Here is a 16,642-nt window from a genome sequence, read left to right on the forward strand (position 1 = left end):
AATTATATAGCTTTCTCAAACGAAACAAAACAAATTTAACGGTCTGTCAGCCTCCTAACTGTTTCTTACTAGGCTCCTGCAGTTCTGATTCTCTTGTAACCTGCCCTCGCCGACATGCCCGATTTGTTTATCCGTTAATGATGTTCGATCAATGGTGCTCCCATTTACTGGTTAAGCATTTCTGCTTTTCAAAAATTCTGCCAGTCAGTTGACCTGATCCCAATCCCCCTGATCACAATTTGTCTCACAGATCTCCAGGTGTTTATCTATTCTCAACATTATATACGACAGATGGTGTGTTGACCTGATCCCAATCCCCCTGATCACAATGTGTCTCACAGATCTCCAGGTGTTTTTCTATTCACAATATTATATACTATAGAAAGTGTGTTGACCTGCTCCCCAACTCCCTGGTGAAAATATATCTCCCATGTATCACTGTCTCTTTGTATACTCTGGTGATATATTATGGACAACGGGACACCGATTCCTGTCCTCAACTGTGCTTACCGAGCAATCTTGAATGCTTTACTGTTTCCCAACTACAATCTCACTGGTCTCTTGATGATCCTAATTCTGTAATGTAAATAGTGTGTGACTTCCTCCCAGTCCTGAAGCCTTCGCATTCCTACCAACTTTCACTGGTAATTGTCAGTTCCCACAAATTGCCCTTTTCCAGTGTCCCAATGACAGACGAGGGGGAATAATCTTTCAGTATTTACTGAAAAACGGTTCCAATCTCAGTATTTCTGTAGAGTCCGTGAATCCTCTTCAATCCACTCATTCATTTCCCCTACTCTTCATGCATTTATCATTTCAGCCTGTAACCATCCATGTCACGTGGGATTTATTTCTCCAGATAATCCAGTGGTTCAAGGAGAAAGCCCACGAACACCCTCTTAGGGAAACTAGGGATAGACAATACATGGGTGGAGGACAACATCGCCAACATGACGACAGTGGTTCAAGAAAACACCCCGCCATCCTGTCTGGCCACGTCGGGTTGTTCAGTAAATTCTGTCTGGCCAGCGAGCTCATATCCCGAAAATGAATCTAAACAATTGTAACCGAGATTCCCATACTTGTCTATTCGGCAAGTTTATCTCTTAATGTCTCAGAGAAATGTTCAGTCAATCCCCTGTCTCATTCATTACTATTTTTCTCCTCATTTCTGCTGATTCCTCCATTTTGCTCTCAGATCCTTCCTCGCAGTTTCTAACTGCTCTCATTATTGTTCTTGAAAAAGTTTGAATGCATTTCTGTGTGCGTTTTTCAAATCTCCGATATATGCAGAGAAAATACCCACTATTCCAACACTCTTCTGGTCGGCCTCCTACCCAAGGTCAACTTCAGCTGATCTAAAACTCTGCTGCTGTTATCCTGGCATGGACAGTCCCGCTGTCACTGACTTTTGGATCCCAACGCCTTAGATTTCAATGTTCGCACCATTACCTTCCTGATGTTTAGACTAATGGATTTGGTGCAAAACTGTTAAGTTATTTTAACATTTTATACATAAGTTAACTTACCATTGTACCACATTACTACAAACAGTAATATAGAAATATTAATTATAAATAACAATAAACTCAAAGGAGGTGTACTGAAACGGGACAAACGTGGGATATTCAAAGCCCAGAATTTAAACTCTTGAATGAGTCACAAAACCAGGGACAGTGGTGGTTCAGGGGATACAGAATACAGTCAATGCAGAGAGTTCATGAGTACATGCTTCGAACGGCAGATTATTAGATGGGTCAAGAATCAAAATAATTATATTATATCAAACTATTTTAGGTCCAATTTGAACTACTTCCACAATTAAATGAGCTCTTGTGGATTTCAGAAGCTAATTAATTGATAGAATTACAGTTATTGTAGCTTACACTGACAAGCAAAGCACTGGACAGAAGGAACTCATATCAAACAATCTGGATTCTGTGTGTCAATACCATTATCAGTAACGTTTAGCCATCTATCTCCATAACACATCAACTAGTGTCTGAAGAAACGTTACCACGGTTCGAAAAAACCAAAGACGCATTGAACATTTGCAGTACCGAGACAAATTGCTCTGGGCACTGTCTGTTGAATTTAAATATGCAAACAAATTCAGGATTTGTTCCACAAGGTGACCAGAGTATGGCACATGTAGAAGGACATTAAAGAATTTAATAGGAGTAGGGTTAGGACATGCTGCCTACCCAGACTACTCCGCCGTTCAATACAATCATGGATGATCTACTGCCCCAGATCAACTTTCCCACCTTTTCCCAGAGATTGGGAAACAACTCCGGATCTTTCATTAAACACTGCATCGCACCACATACAAAGTATGGGACATGTGGAAAGAGATTCAGAAATACGTCTGGATATTAAATAGTACATCAAATGTATGAATCATGCAGAAAGAGACTGAGAAACACTAATTATTACACAACACCGTGCATATAAATGTATGAAATCGAAATCATGATTTAATGTCAAAAGACATAGTTTTGAAGATTGTCGGTGATGAAATAAGATTGTTCATACGCCAAATCCCCCGAAACCAGTAGCATAATTTTTGGAGGGTGTAATTGATAACTCTATTAATAATCAGTACAAATGAAGCAATATGGATTCCACCTCCAGCTAATATATTATACAATATTTATTGCCCTTTCTGAACATTCCAAATGCTGTACAAACTATTTAATCTAATTCTCTCCAGCTGATGGCACTTCACTGAGAAATTCCGGGGATAGAAATCTCAATGTGGGATGGGTCGACTGGATGCAGATCCCGGTATTCTGCAGTTCTGAGTCCCATACACTCGGTTGTAACACTGACTACTTTCTACTTCCAGAAGTCTCCGTTTTAAACATCTGATTAGAATTTAAACTCCTGTCTGCTGCGTCCATCCGAGAGCCACAGGAAACAACATAAAACCGACTCTTGCCGCATTTCTGTTCGATTTTGGTAACAAAACAAAATTTAACTCAAATTATCTCTGGAAATGCAATTAAATATTAATTAGATGACAAATATTAGATTCGTTTTTGCTGTTGGCGAAAAAAATGGATAACAGTTCCTTATTTGAATTTGATGAACTTAAAATCAAACAGGACAGAATGTATTCAATGACAAATTTATAAATTAAGGACACTGTTTCAATATTCACTTGTACGATTTCAATAAATGACAAATCAAAATAAATATGCACATTCCCCAGAAATTGATTTTGATCTGGGGCCAATAGCTGAAAAAAAGATTCAGGGAGTCAGATAGATTTCATACTTTCTCTCTGTTCTATGGCTTGCAGAAAATATTCTCAAATTACCTTAAAAGTCAGAATTTTAGAATGCAATCCCTTTCACAAAACCAAAAGAAACTTAATCATGGAAGTCTGTAATAACATTAAGGGAGCGTTTCCCTGTCGTGAACCTGCATTTGCTGTCGATAGGCATCAACAAATGTCACCAAACCCGCACTGGAAACAGTGAGAAACTGAATCGAATCATCGACCGAAAAACTGCGCAAAATTATCGAGCAAGTGGAAGGAGACTATTCATGATATCTCATTAAACACTTCACGATGCTTTACATAAAAGGAGCTTGTGGAAGGAGACTTTGTCACATTAATTATTACTTGAAGCTGTTCATATGAATATGTGAAATAAGTTGAGAATTTATAATACAAAGTTCTAAAGTTCAAGGTCATCATTACGTAAAAATAACAAATGGAAAATCGTCGGGAGATTTTGGAATATTCATTAACATTATCTTTGGGAACGGCACTTCACAATGACGGTAATAACTAATGCTAATTGAAATAATATTGGTTCTGCCTACAGTTAATACATTATACAATATTTATAGATCATGTACAACACTCGAACGTGGAACAAACTATTTAAATCATTTCAGTTCCACTCAGTATATCACACAGGGTCAGACAGCACTTCTACTGTGAAATAACTGTGACAGAAATGCCCGCGTGGCTTCAGTCAGCAGTAGATTTAGCTTTGACTGCTGTTCTATAATCCCTGCATTACCATCGAACCCAAATTCCAAGACCTTCTATTCTCACTGCGATCACTTTCTACTGCTGGATTGCTGTGTTTAAATAATCTGCTTAGAATTTCAACTTCAGTCAGTTGTGTTGGTACAATAGCCGCAGAGGACCAAATAAAACAAATTGCCACAGTATTTGTTTTCAATTTTGCATTTAAATCAAAGTTTTGCACATGTCCCACATGGCAATTTAGAAGACGTGTTAATCAGATGCAAGATATGATAAAAACAATGTTTTCTGAGGGCGAAAGAATGGATAATTGCTCCCTGAAGGTTGCTACCCAGGTTAATAGGGCTGTTAAGAAGGCATATGGTGTGTTAGCTTTTATTAGTAGGGGGATCGAGTTTCGGAGCCACGATTTTATGATGCAGCTGTACAAAACTCTGGTGAGACCGCACCTGGAGTATTGCGTGCAGTTCTGGTCACCGCATTAGAGGAAGGATGTGGAAGCTTTGGAAAGGGTGCAGAGGAGATTTGCTAGGATGTTGACTGGTATGGAGGGAATGTCTTACGAGGATAGGCTGAGGGACTTGAGGTTGTTTTCGTTGGAGAGAAGGAGGAGGAGAGGTGACGTAATAGAGACATATAAGATAATCACGGGGTTGGATAGGGTGGATAGTGAGAGTATTTTTCCTCGGATGGTGATGGCAAACACGAGGGGACATCGCTTTAAGTTGAGGGGTGATAGATATATTACAGATGTCAGAGGTAGTTTCTTCACTCAGAGAGTAGTAGGGGCGTGGAACGCCCTGCCTGCAACAGTAGTAGACTCGCCACCTTTAAGGGCATTTAAGTGGTCATTGGATAGACATATGGATGAAAATGGAATAGTGTAGGTCAGATGGTTTCACAGGTCGGCGCAACATCGAGGGCCGAAGGGCCTGTACTGCGCTGTAATGTTCTAATTCCAATTCTTATTTAATATTGATGGAATGTAAAATCAAACCAACAGCCCAAGATTCGTATTCAACCTGAATTCAACAAATGAGATAAACTATTTCAATATTCGCTTCATATTATAGCAATGAATCACAGTGTTTTTTGTCATAAAGCATGCCTGCTTTTTAAAAATGATTCTGAGCAACTAGCGATTGGAGAAAAGGATACAGGGAGTCATGTGCAATTCATTGTTTATCTTTTCTGTGGCTTGGATACAATTTTCTTTAAATAATTCACAAAACAGGCTTTTACGATCCAATTAGTTAATATTCACGGAAATACAATTCGTTAAACACATAAAGTATCTGATAACACTGGGACTAAGCTGGCCTGTCAGTAAACCAATAAAGTTTGTAACAGACAGAGATTAATAAATGTAACCAAACACACACGGGAAATAGTGAGAAACAGAATGGAATCATCAATGGAATAAAACAACAAATATCAAGCCGTTGGAACAATCAAAAAGAACAATATCGCTAAGTCTTTAAGCACAACATGACACTGTGTGAAAATATGTGATTGGGAAAACTTAACTATCCTTAGGCACTGTACAAAAAAATGGAGGCAATAGAATAATGAATTTAATATAAAAGATACTAATTTTGAAGATCATCACAAACTGATCAATAATACAGAGCAAATTCCCCAACGATTTAGGAACTTTTAGTAACATCATTTTTTGCAGAGTGCTCTTGATAATTATACTAATCATGAAAACGAATTGAAAAATATTGGTTCCACCTCCAGTTGAGTGGTTATTATAGATTGAAGGTAACACTTCAACATTGAACAAATTATTTTAAAATATTTAGTTTCATGAACTGTATCACTAGGAGAGCAGACAACACTTGTGTTGAGAAACATCTGTGACAGAAATGTGTGTGGCGGTTCATGCTGGCAGTAGATGTAGTTTTGACTGGTGATCTACACTCAGTGAGATAACTTACACCTGACTCTGATACACTCTATTGAAACAAAGACGGCACTCTACTTCTATCAGACTCGCTTTAAATAATCAGATTAGAATTTCAATTCCAGCTGCCTGTGTCAATATAAGAAACACATGGGAAAATATAAACCAAACTCCCGCAGTCTTTGTGTTCGATACAAATTCAACTGGGAATTTAAAATACCTGTTAATTAGATGTAGAATATTCCAAACTCATTTGCTGTAACCAAAGCAATATTACTGTTAGCAATAGCTCAATTGCTCGCACTCTCGCCTCTGAGTCAGGAGAGGGTGGCTTCAAGTCTAATTCCAGAGACTTGAGCACAGAATCTAGGCTGCCACTCCAATGCAGCACTGAGCGTGTGCTGCACTGCCCAAATGCTTTCCATCGGAGGAGAAGTTAAACCGAGGCTCCGTCAGCCCTTTCAGGTACACTATTTGGAGTAAGGGCAGGGGAATTATCCCCAGTGCTCTGGCGAATGTTGATCCCTCAATCAACATGTCACACACACAAAAAGTATTCTGGTCATTATCACATTGCTGTTTGTCGGCGCTTGCTGTGTGTAAATTAGCAGCCACGTTTCCTATATTACAGTATGGACAAGACTACAAAACAATATCGAATTGACAGCAAAGCCCTTTGGGATGTCCTGACGTCGTAAAATGCGCTATATAAGCGCAAGGCATTTTTATATAAATGGAGGTTTATTCCTATTTGTAGTTGAAAGGACTTAATATTGAAACATTCAATCCAAAATTTGCAGTAAATGAAACTACTACAAATTATATTACACAGTTCCATTTCATACCATCCCAATGAATGACAACTGTAAATAAAATAGATCCGTTTTCCGTAAATTGATCCCGGACACTGACATATTCTATTCTAACAGCGAAGTGTCTCTTTTTCTAACAGACCCTGCTTAAATCGACCCATGAGATTTTCAACGTCTGTCTGCTCTGTACGAGCGGCTGGTGGAAGGCAACAAACAAGTATCGATATTTCATTAAACTCTACACAAGAAAATTAAAATGTATGAAGCATTATTTACTTTCTACATCTCCTGAATGGGTTCTGTATTCAAGATGATAATTAGATTAATAATATACATCTTGTAATAATAATCAGTGTATCAGTAAATAACATAATGCATTTAATAATCTGTAACTTACAGTTCAAAAGCTGCAGCAGAGATAGGGTCAGGAAGGTTTGCATCATCGTTCTGGCGCTGGGGACAGCGATGAGAACAGAACATTACCCGAACGCTGTTCTCAGACACTAAGAGCTCCTTGCAGCTGCTTCTGAAACTTTGGCTGTTGTGGAAATTAATTCTTTGAGAGAAGTTTCTACAGAAACCAATGTTTCCTTCCAAATAACCAATCGATTTTGACTTATGTGAACGGTGAATTACAAGCTGGTGAAATACACCAATGAGACGAAATGTGACCATTAATGGATAAAATGAACCTTGGTTCCAACTACCAGCCTATCCTGCGAGGATAATGACGTGTGACAGTGTGAAAAGTAAATGAATGACTGATCTGGCGTCCAGATCATAGATTCATAGATGCACAGGAAAGGCCATTCGGCTACTTTAGTCAGAGTCGTCCCTTTGAAAGAGCTGTCTAATTTATTGTCACATATGTAGCTTTTTCTCGTAACCCTGCAAATTATTCCGTTGCAAGCACTTGTTTAATTGTCTTTATAAATTCCTCTGGAATCTGATTTCATCGCTCTTTCGGGTCGTGCTTTCCAGATCTAAACAAGCCTCAGTGTGAAGAAATGTCTCTTCACTACCTTTCTAATTATTCTGCCGGTTCTGCAGAAGGTCTCGGACCCAGGCCCATATCTGGAACCGCAGAGAAGAGGTAGGTGAGGCGGTGTCACCAGAACCAGTACGCAAGGCCCCGGCGAGAGGGCCTGGGCGGTTTTCTTGTGCTGCAGGTGGAGGGAGGTCCCGGGGAATGAACTGGTTCCTGGTGGGGGTGCTCTGTGCGTCAAAAATTGGCCATGAAGGAGGCAACGTCCCACCCCACCCACAAGGCCACAGGGAGAATGCTTCGTTTTACAAGGTGTCCTCTCCATACAGTGGAAGACATCGCTGCTGGTAAGATCCCAGCGGAGGTGGAATGATCCCATAATTGTCCCTTAATTGGCCACTGAAGATCCTCAATCTGCCATTGGGCGAGAAGGCTGTTGTCGGCCTATCCTGCCTCCAGGATCACTGGACGATGGGGAGGCGCTGGGATCTCCATCCTGCCAAATCCCTTGTCACACACCGCTTTTCTCCGTGCCCCCTCCCCACCCTTCCCGGCTTCCAATCACGCCTTTGGGGTCCAGTAAAATCCTGGCCATGATCTCTGATGACAAACGTATTCATGAGAGGAAATAAGTTCCGCATTCCTACTCTGCCATAACCCCTCATTATTTTGAACTCTGTTAGATCTGGGATGGCGGGACTGACGTATGAGGAGAGATTGAGTCGGTTAGGATTATATTTGTTGGAGTTCAGAAGAGTGAGGGGGAATCTCATTGAAGCCTACAAAATTCTAACAGGACTTGACAGGGTAGATACAGGAAGGATGTGCCCGATGTTGGGGGAGTCCAGAACCAGGGGTCACAGTCTAAGGATGCAGGTAAACCTTTCAGGACAGAGTTAAGGAGAAATTTCTTCACCCACAGAGTGGTGAGCATGTGGAATTCGCTACCACTGAAAGCAGTTGAGGCCAAAACAGTATATGTTTTAAGGAAGGAGTGAGATACAGCTCTTGGTCTAAAGGGTTCAAAGGGGTTGGGGGGAAAGCGGGAACAGGTCACTGAGTTGGATGATCAGCCATGATCATAATGAATGGCGGAGCAGGTTCGAAGGGCCGAATGGCCTACTCCTGCTCCTATTTTCTATGTTTCTATCCCACTGAACTTTCCCTGCTCCAATTAGAAAAATCCAAGCTCCTGAATTCTCTCCCTGTAAATGAATTCCCTCACCCGTGGTGCCTTCTTGATAATCCTCCTTTGTACGTTTTGCAGGGCCTTGAAATTCTTCCAAGGTATTCGTGCCCGGAATTGCACAATGGACGACAGCTGAGTCATAACAATTAATCTATTAAGTAGCAGCTTGATGCCCTTTATGTTTGAATTCAATGATCCCATTTTCTAATCAAATATCTCGTACACTTTCTCAATCAGCTTCTCTACTTGCCCTGCAATCCTTAAAGATTTATGAACATGCATTCCCCTGTCCCTCTGTTCTTGCACCTCCTGCAAATGGTACTATTTATGTTATATTGACATGATGCTTTCACAATGAACATCACTTCTGACTTGACCACAATAAATTGCATCTACCGTTGATCTGCCCATTGCAGCAGACTGTCTACCCTGAAGTCTGCTATTATAATATTCACGATTTAATGCAGAGCCATGTTTTTCATCATCCACAAATGTAAAAATTATACATTCTAAACCCAAGTCGATGTAACTTGCATGAAGAAAGTAAAAACAATAATCTTAAGACCAACCCCCGGGCAACAGCCACTCTCCCCTGTCAGACGAACATCCATTCACCACTGTTCTCTACCTCCTATCTCTTACCCAATCGACTACGCGAGCTGTCATCGTCCCTTTAATAACATGCATTCCCATTTTCTGAATAAGTCTGTTATGAGGTACTTCGACAACATTGGATGCCCACATACACAAGGCCTGCTTCAGCCTCTTACTTGATTGAAGGACTCAATCAGCTAAGTTACACGCAATTGGCCTTTCATAAATCCGAGATGCATTTCTCATCTTACCCAATGCTTCTGCAAGTGAGAAATAATTTTGATGTTGATCTCTCAACCTTCACTGTGGTTAGACAGATTCGCGTGCAGTCACAAGATTTACCCTCTCCTCTCGTTTTAAAAAGGAGTCTAACGTTTGCCAAATTCCAGTCCTTTGGCCCCAGTGCGATATACAAGGAGGATTGAAACATTGCGGTGAGGGCTGATCTTATCTCTACCCAGCTTCCTTTATCTCCCAGAATGCTTCCCATCTGGACCAGGGGTGTTGTCGACATTTAGTGACAAATTGTTTAGCAACGAGTTCCCATCTATTTTATCCGATGCAGGATATCTACTTCCCTCTCCTCGATTGCGACATTAATTTCAGCCTCTTCTTTTTTGAAGGCAGTTGCAAATTACTCATTCTGTACCTCAGTCACGCCCTCTGCCTCGACAGGAATATTTATTTGCTTCTCCATAATCGGCTGCACCGTTCCTTTATTTTTACTTGTATCTGTTTTACAAGATTTATGATCCCCTTTACTGTTAGCTGCTAATCTTTTCTATGCTTTCCCTTTGTCCTTCTTGTATTCTTTTCCAATTCTCCCTGTACACTCTGCTTTCTGTTTGGTTTGAGATTATATTCTTGAATTGGAATTTGTAATGAATCGCTCCTTTCTCTTTTCCTTTAACTGACAATTCATTTTTCATCCAGAGAGTGCAGCATTTAATTCCCCATCTTCACCTCCAGATTTGAGTATTTCAATGCATTCTGGGCCAACCTCCCTGTTTGCATCCTCAGTCATCCTGAGGATATCCAAACCTCTGCTGCCTATATACAACTCTCGCAAGGAGACGTTGATCCATCACCTCTGCACTCGCATTAGCTTCTGGTCATGCACCTTAACAATATTGAAATTCCCACGTTTATTTTATAATCTCCCCATGAGCTCTTCTCTCCCTATCTCTGTAATCTCTTTCAGCCCTATCAGATATTTGTCCTCCTTCAATTCCGGATACCTGAGCATTCCCAAATTTAATCGCTCCACCGCTGGTGGTCTTATTTGCATCTGCCTCGATCCGAAATTCTGGAATTCTCTCCATGAACCTCTGCCTCTCTACATATTTTCTTCCTTTAAGATGCTGCTTAAAACTTCCCACCTTGATGAAGCATTTGGTCATCTGCCATAATATCTGTTAACGCTGCTCACTATCAAATTGTGTTTGATAATATGAGTTGGATATTTTAACTATGTAAGGACACCTCATCAATAAGAGGTTGTTGATCTTGTTTTCCACCTTCTCCTTTATTCTTCTCCAGTCAGAAGTGTGCTTTAGAATGAAGTGTATTTAGCTCTTTGCCACGGTGGCTGAAAGGGCCTTTGAACCTCTCCATTCCAGTTCCACTATCATTCCTTCCATCCTTCCTTAACCATAATGAAGTTGCCCTTACCCTCAACTTTCACTCCACCAGACTCTACATTCAATGAAATATCCTCCATCACTTCTGCCAACTTCACCACAATGCTACCACCAGACATCCTCTACTCCATTTTCAGCCTTCTGAAGGTACAGCTTGACCCACTCTTCCTTCACTCAAAACACCCACTACTCTCCCAATGTCACCTTCCCATGCAAGTGTTGGTGATGCATGACCTGCCCTTTCAACTTCTCTCCTTCAACTGTCAGGACCGCAAACAGTGATTTATTTGTATTTTTGTCTTTGTTTAATCAATGTATTAATTCTTAACAATTGTCCTCGACACCTTGGAGATGAAGCATATCTTCTGCAATTACTTTGCTGAGTACTTCCTTTAAGTCCCTTAGCTTCCATTCACATGCCATTATAATTCGCTGTCCCACTCACAGCTGACCTCTCTGTACTCAGCCTCCTACATTGGTCCAATTTTTCTGACTCAGCATCAACTTCAAAAATAAACACGTGGGAACTACTGCCCCCCATTTGTTTTTGACAGCAGGTTCTGGTAATGATTCTGTTCTTCATTTACTCACTACTGCCTTCCACCCCATCACAGTTTCTCTCTTTATCTCCTTCCTTTGTTCCCATTTTCCCAGCCTCTGTCCTTCCTGGAACACTGTTGCAGCACAAACCTTTCCTATTGTGAAGAAAATTCTCTTTCTCAAAATGCTGCCTCGCCTGCTAAGTAGTTACAACATTTTCAGTTCATGATTTAGATTTCCAGCATCTACAGTATTTTGACTTTTTAAAGAAGTTGATGTCATGGAGAAATGTGGTGAGGTTGCAATTGAATGTAAATACATACACACAATAGATAAATAACTTCGTAGAGAGTGGCAAATGGGAATATGATGGGATCAGGAAAGTAATCTTCTTCGGCACACACTTGGTCAAATGTTGACTTGTTGCCGAGGGCAGTCACCTCGATTACCATTACCACCATTACCAGCAATACAGCAATCACTGCGTTTCTGCTCAGTTTTGCTGTATTTGCCCACTGTTGAACAGCAGAGTGTATCTGAGACATTCCTCTCAAAACTTCTGCACTCCATATAAGCTTTATTGGGAAAACTGCCAAATATTTGAGGAAATGTGATCTCTAAGTGAGACTGTCGAGAGACGCAGAACACACTGAGACACTGACTGGTCATCATAAGTTGTGAATATTCACCATCGTTGAACTATACAGGGAGGGATGTGATGTGTTTCCTCTAAAACAAAGGAATCTGTTTTCTGGAAGGTGATCACTTGGATTCAATATCGGCTTTCCATTGCCGAAATCTGTGAAAAGCAGCTCACAGTCTGCAGAGCCTCAGAACAGCCACTGCGTGTTTTTCTGTTCTGTTGAACTGAGAGGAAGCACCTGGCGTTGTGGTGATTTCTCTGCTTCCGTTTTTCTTGCCTGCTGCTCTGTAATGTCAAGATACTGCAGCAGCATATTTCAACTCGGAATTTGAAATTACGTTGTTTAAAATCCAAAAGGCCAAAGTAATGGGGGAAGAATTTCTGGGCAATATCATTAATTCATTGGAAATATTTGACAGCTTAGTGTCTGCAAATAAACGTACCTCTTATCACAAAAACTGAATCACAGCACAGAGTATCTGTAATCTGTGTACAATTTCCAAATGTATAACACACAATATCAACAGGCCATGATAACTCACTCTGAGTTCAATTCAATCAGCAAAGTCAGATACACCAATGCATCAATTCTCGCTGTGGTTTTAATTTAAAATAGAAGAACCCATGAGATGTTGCCAGTATAGATTAATGAAGCAAAATACTGTTAAGAATCAAATACAATCAGGAGGATTGAGCCTGTGTTAATGTAAAGTGTTAACTCGCTGTGATCCGATCACTGGAAATGCAGCCTGTGTCAATATCAGTAGTTAACTTGCTGTGATTCAATTCAAAGAAGGGATCTGAAGGTAGACAGTTGCTTCAATAAACTATCCACTGTGCCCCAATAAATAACATTTAATGTCAGCCTGATTTCTCTGGGAGCGAAAGTAGATCTGGGTAATGAAAAGAGTCTGAAGAACTTAAAACAGATCAAGAAATGAACACAGCTGAGCAGCCACTATAGAGTTATCACAGATAGAAAATGTTCAAATGATTAATTCCTCCGGATCTCACATAGAATGAAACAAAAACTCCCCAGAAATGGACATTTAATAAAATAATTCCACATACTGCATTGTCAATATAGACAAAAATGATTTGAAACAAGGTAAAGCCCCCACAACACTGCCACCCGCTCTTTGGTTTCTGAGGATATGTCCGGTCCTTTCCCAATATGATAGACTTGACCCCTGAGGTGTGTTTTGCAGAAATCACAGACTGACAATTTCCGTATGAGCCATGGGTGTTGACAGCAACTGGTTGTCAGAGAAACATGAAACACACGCACAGAATCGTGGGGATTGAAGATATTTGGGTCAATCTCTTGTATCTGTGAGGAGCTAATCGATCCTGTAAACAGTGGCACTTACACATGAGCATACTGAGAAATGGTAACACTCACCAAGGAACTTGCAGTAAGCACTGATACTCAGCAAAGAACCTATATAAATTATGTTATACATGTAAGATCTCCTCAGACTTTCTCAAATACATAAGAGAATGCAGTATGAAAGTAGAGATCTGCCGATCTCTCTACCAACACTGTCATTTTCTGAGATCCCTGTTAATAATGTGACACTCAGGCAACCCAATAAACCCTGACCTTAAATCAGAAAGTGCTGGAAACACTCAGCAGATCGAACAGCATCTGTGGAGATAGAGTTAGCATTTCAGGTCTGTGACCTTTCATCAGAACTGGAAAAGGTTAGAAATGTAATAGTTTTTTTTACAAAGTGAAAAGAAGGCGGCAAGCAGAAATAAAATTAAGATGTGTGATAGGACGGAGAGCAGGAGAGATTGTTTGTTCTTGTTGTTATTATTCATTCATGGGGAGTGGGCGCCTCTGGCGAGACCAGCATTTATTGACCATCCTTGATTGCCTTTGCGATGGTGTGAGTTGCCTTCTTAATCTGCTGCAGTCCTTGGGGTGTAGGTACGCCCAACAGTGCTGTAAGGAAGGGAGTGCCAGAATTTTAACCCAGCGACAGTGAAGGAACGACGGTCTTGTTCTCAGTCAGGATGGTGAGTGGCTGGGAGGGGAATATTAAGGTGGTGGTGTTCATATGCATCTGCTGCCCTTGGTCTTCTAAGTAATATGGGTAGCGGCTTTGGTATGTGCTTGGTGTGTTGCCACAGTGTACCTTGTTCTTGATACACGCTGCTTCCACTGTGTGTCGGTGGTGGAGGGAGTGAATGTTGGAGGTTGTGAATAGGGTGCCAATCAAGCGGACTGCTTTCCTGGATGGTGTCGAGCTTATTGAGTGTTGTTGGAACAGCACCCATCCAGGCAAGTGTCGAGTATTCCATCATACTTCTGACATGTGCCTTGCAGATGGTGGACAGGCACTGGGGAGACAGGATATGAGTTACTTGCGGCAAAATGCCTCAACAGCCGACTTGTGTCTGCAGCCAAAGTGTTTACCTGGCTGGTCCAGTTCAGTTTCTGGTCAACGGTTACGCACTGGGTATTTATAGTGGGGGATTCAATAATTCTAATACCAGTGAACATCAAGGTGAAATGGTTAGATTGCCTCTTGTTTGAGATGGTCACTGACTAGCACTTGTCTGGTGCGAATGTCACTTGCAACTCATTAGCACAAGGCTTGATGTTCTCCATGTCTTGCTGCATATGAACACAGGCTGCTTTAGTATATTCTGATTCACAAATGGGGTTGAACATTGTGCAATCAGCAGCAAATATCCCCAATTCTGACCTGATAATGGAGGGAAGGTCATTGATGCAGCTGAAGATGATTGAGCCGAGCGCACTGCCCTGAGGAACTTCTGCACTGATGTCCCAGGGCTGAGATATTTGACCTCCAACAACCACAACCAACTTTTTTTTTTCATTGCAGCAGCTTTTTCGGGAGCAGAGTGTGAGCGAGTGAGCAGCTGGGAAGGTCAGTTTGAAAGTAAATTTAATTTCCTTTTGTTTTTCGGCGGAGGCCAGGGGGCTGCTGGGTAAGTAAAACACTATATATTTGGGCGGTTTAAAATAACTTTCCTTTCATTGCAGCAGCTTTTTCGGGAGCAGAGTGTGAGCGAGTGAGCAGCTGGGAAGGTCAGTTTGAAAGTAAATTTAATTTCCTTTTGTTTTTCGGCGGAGGCCAGGGGGCTGCTGGGTAAGTAAAACACTATATATTTGGGCGGTTTAAAATAACTTTCCTTTCATTGCAGCAGCTTTTTCGGGAGCAGAGTGTGAGCGAGTGAGCAGCTGGGAAGGTCAGTTTGAAAGTAAATTTAATTTCCTTTTGTTTTTCGGCGGAGGCCAGGGGGCTGCTGGGTAAGTAAAACACTATATATTTGGGCGGTTTAAAATAACTTTCCTTTCATTGCAGCAGCTTTTTCGGGAGCAGAGTGTGAGCGAGTGAGCAGCTGGGAAGGTCAGTTTGAAAGTAAATTTAATTTCCTTTTGTTTTTCGGCGGAGGCCAGGGGGCTGCTGGGTAAGTAAAACACTATATATTTGGGCGGTTTCTGAACCCGAGACACCACACTTGTCGTGTCTCCCTCCCGCCCTCCTCCTCTAACCAAAAAAAAAGGACTCGGTGGGGTGTTTATAAGGTAAGGCTTTTTCGATTTCTCTGGTTTTATTGTGATTGGTAAAAACTTTTCGTTCCTTATTCATTTAACTAAGTTAAGCTTAAGATTAAAAATGGCAGGAGATCTCAGACCCGTGTCATGCTCCTCTTGCTCAATGTGGGAGCTCAGGGACATGGCTGATGTCCCTGACTCCTTCACGTGCAGGAAGTGTGTCCAACTGCAGCTCCTGTTTGACCGCATGACGGCTCTCGAGCTGCGGATGGACTCACTTTGGAGCATGCGCGATGCTGAGGAGGTCGTGGATAGCACGTTTAGTGAATTGGTCACACCGCAGATTAGGATTGCTGAGGGAGAAAGGGAATGGGTGACCAAAAGGCAGAGAAAGAGCAGGAAGGCAGCGCAGGAGTCCCCTGCGGTCATCTCCCTCCAAAGCAAGTATACCGTTTTGGATACTGTTGAGGGAGATGGCTCACCAGGGGAAGGCAGCAGTAGCCAGGTCCATGGCACCGTGGCTGGCTCTGCTGTTCAGAAGGGCGGGAAAAGGAGTGGAAGGGCTATAGTCGTAGGGGATTCGATTGTAAGGGGAGTAGATTGGCGGTTCTGTGGTCGAAAACGAGGCTCCCGAATGGTATGTTGCCTCCCAGGTGCACGGGTCAGGGATGTCTCAGATCGGCTGCAGAACATTCTAAAGGGGGAGGGTGAACAGCCAGTTGTCATTGTGCACATAGGCACTAATGATATAGGTAAAAAACGGGATGAGGTCCTACAAGCAGAGTTTAGGGAGTT

This window comes from Heterodontus francisci, unplaced genomic scaffold (genome assembly GCF_036365525.1).
Source record: "Heterodontus francisci isolate sHetFra1 unplaced genomic scaffold, sHetFra1.hap1 HAP1_SCAFFOLD_66, whole genome shotgun sequence".
NCBI lineage: Eukaryota > Metazoa > Chordata > Chondrichthyes > Heterodontiformes > Heterodontidae > Heterodontus > Heterodontus francisci.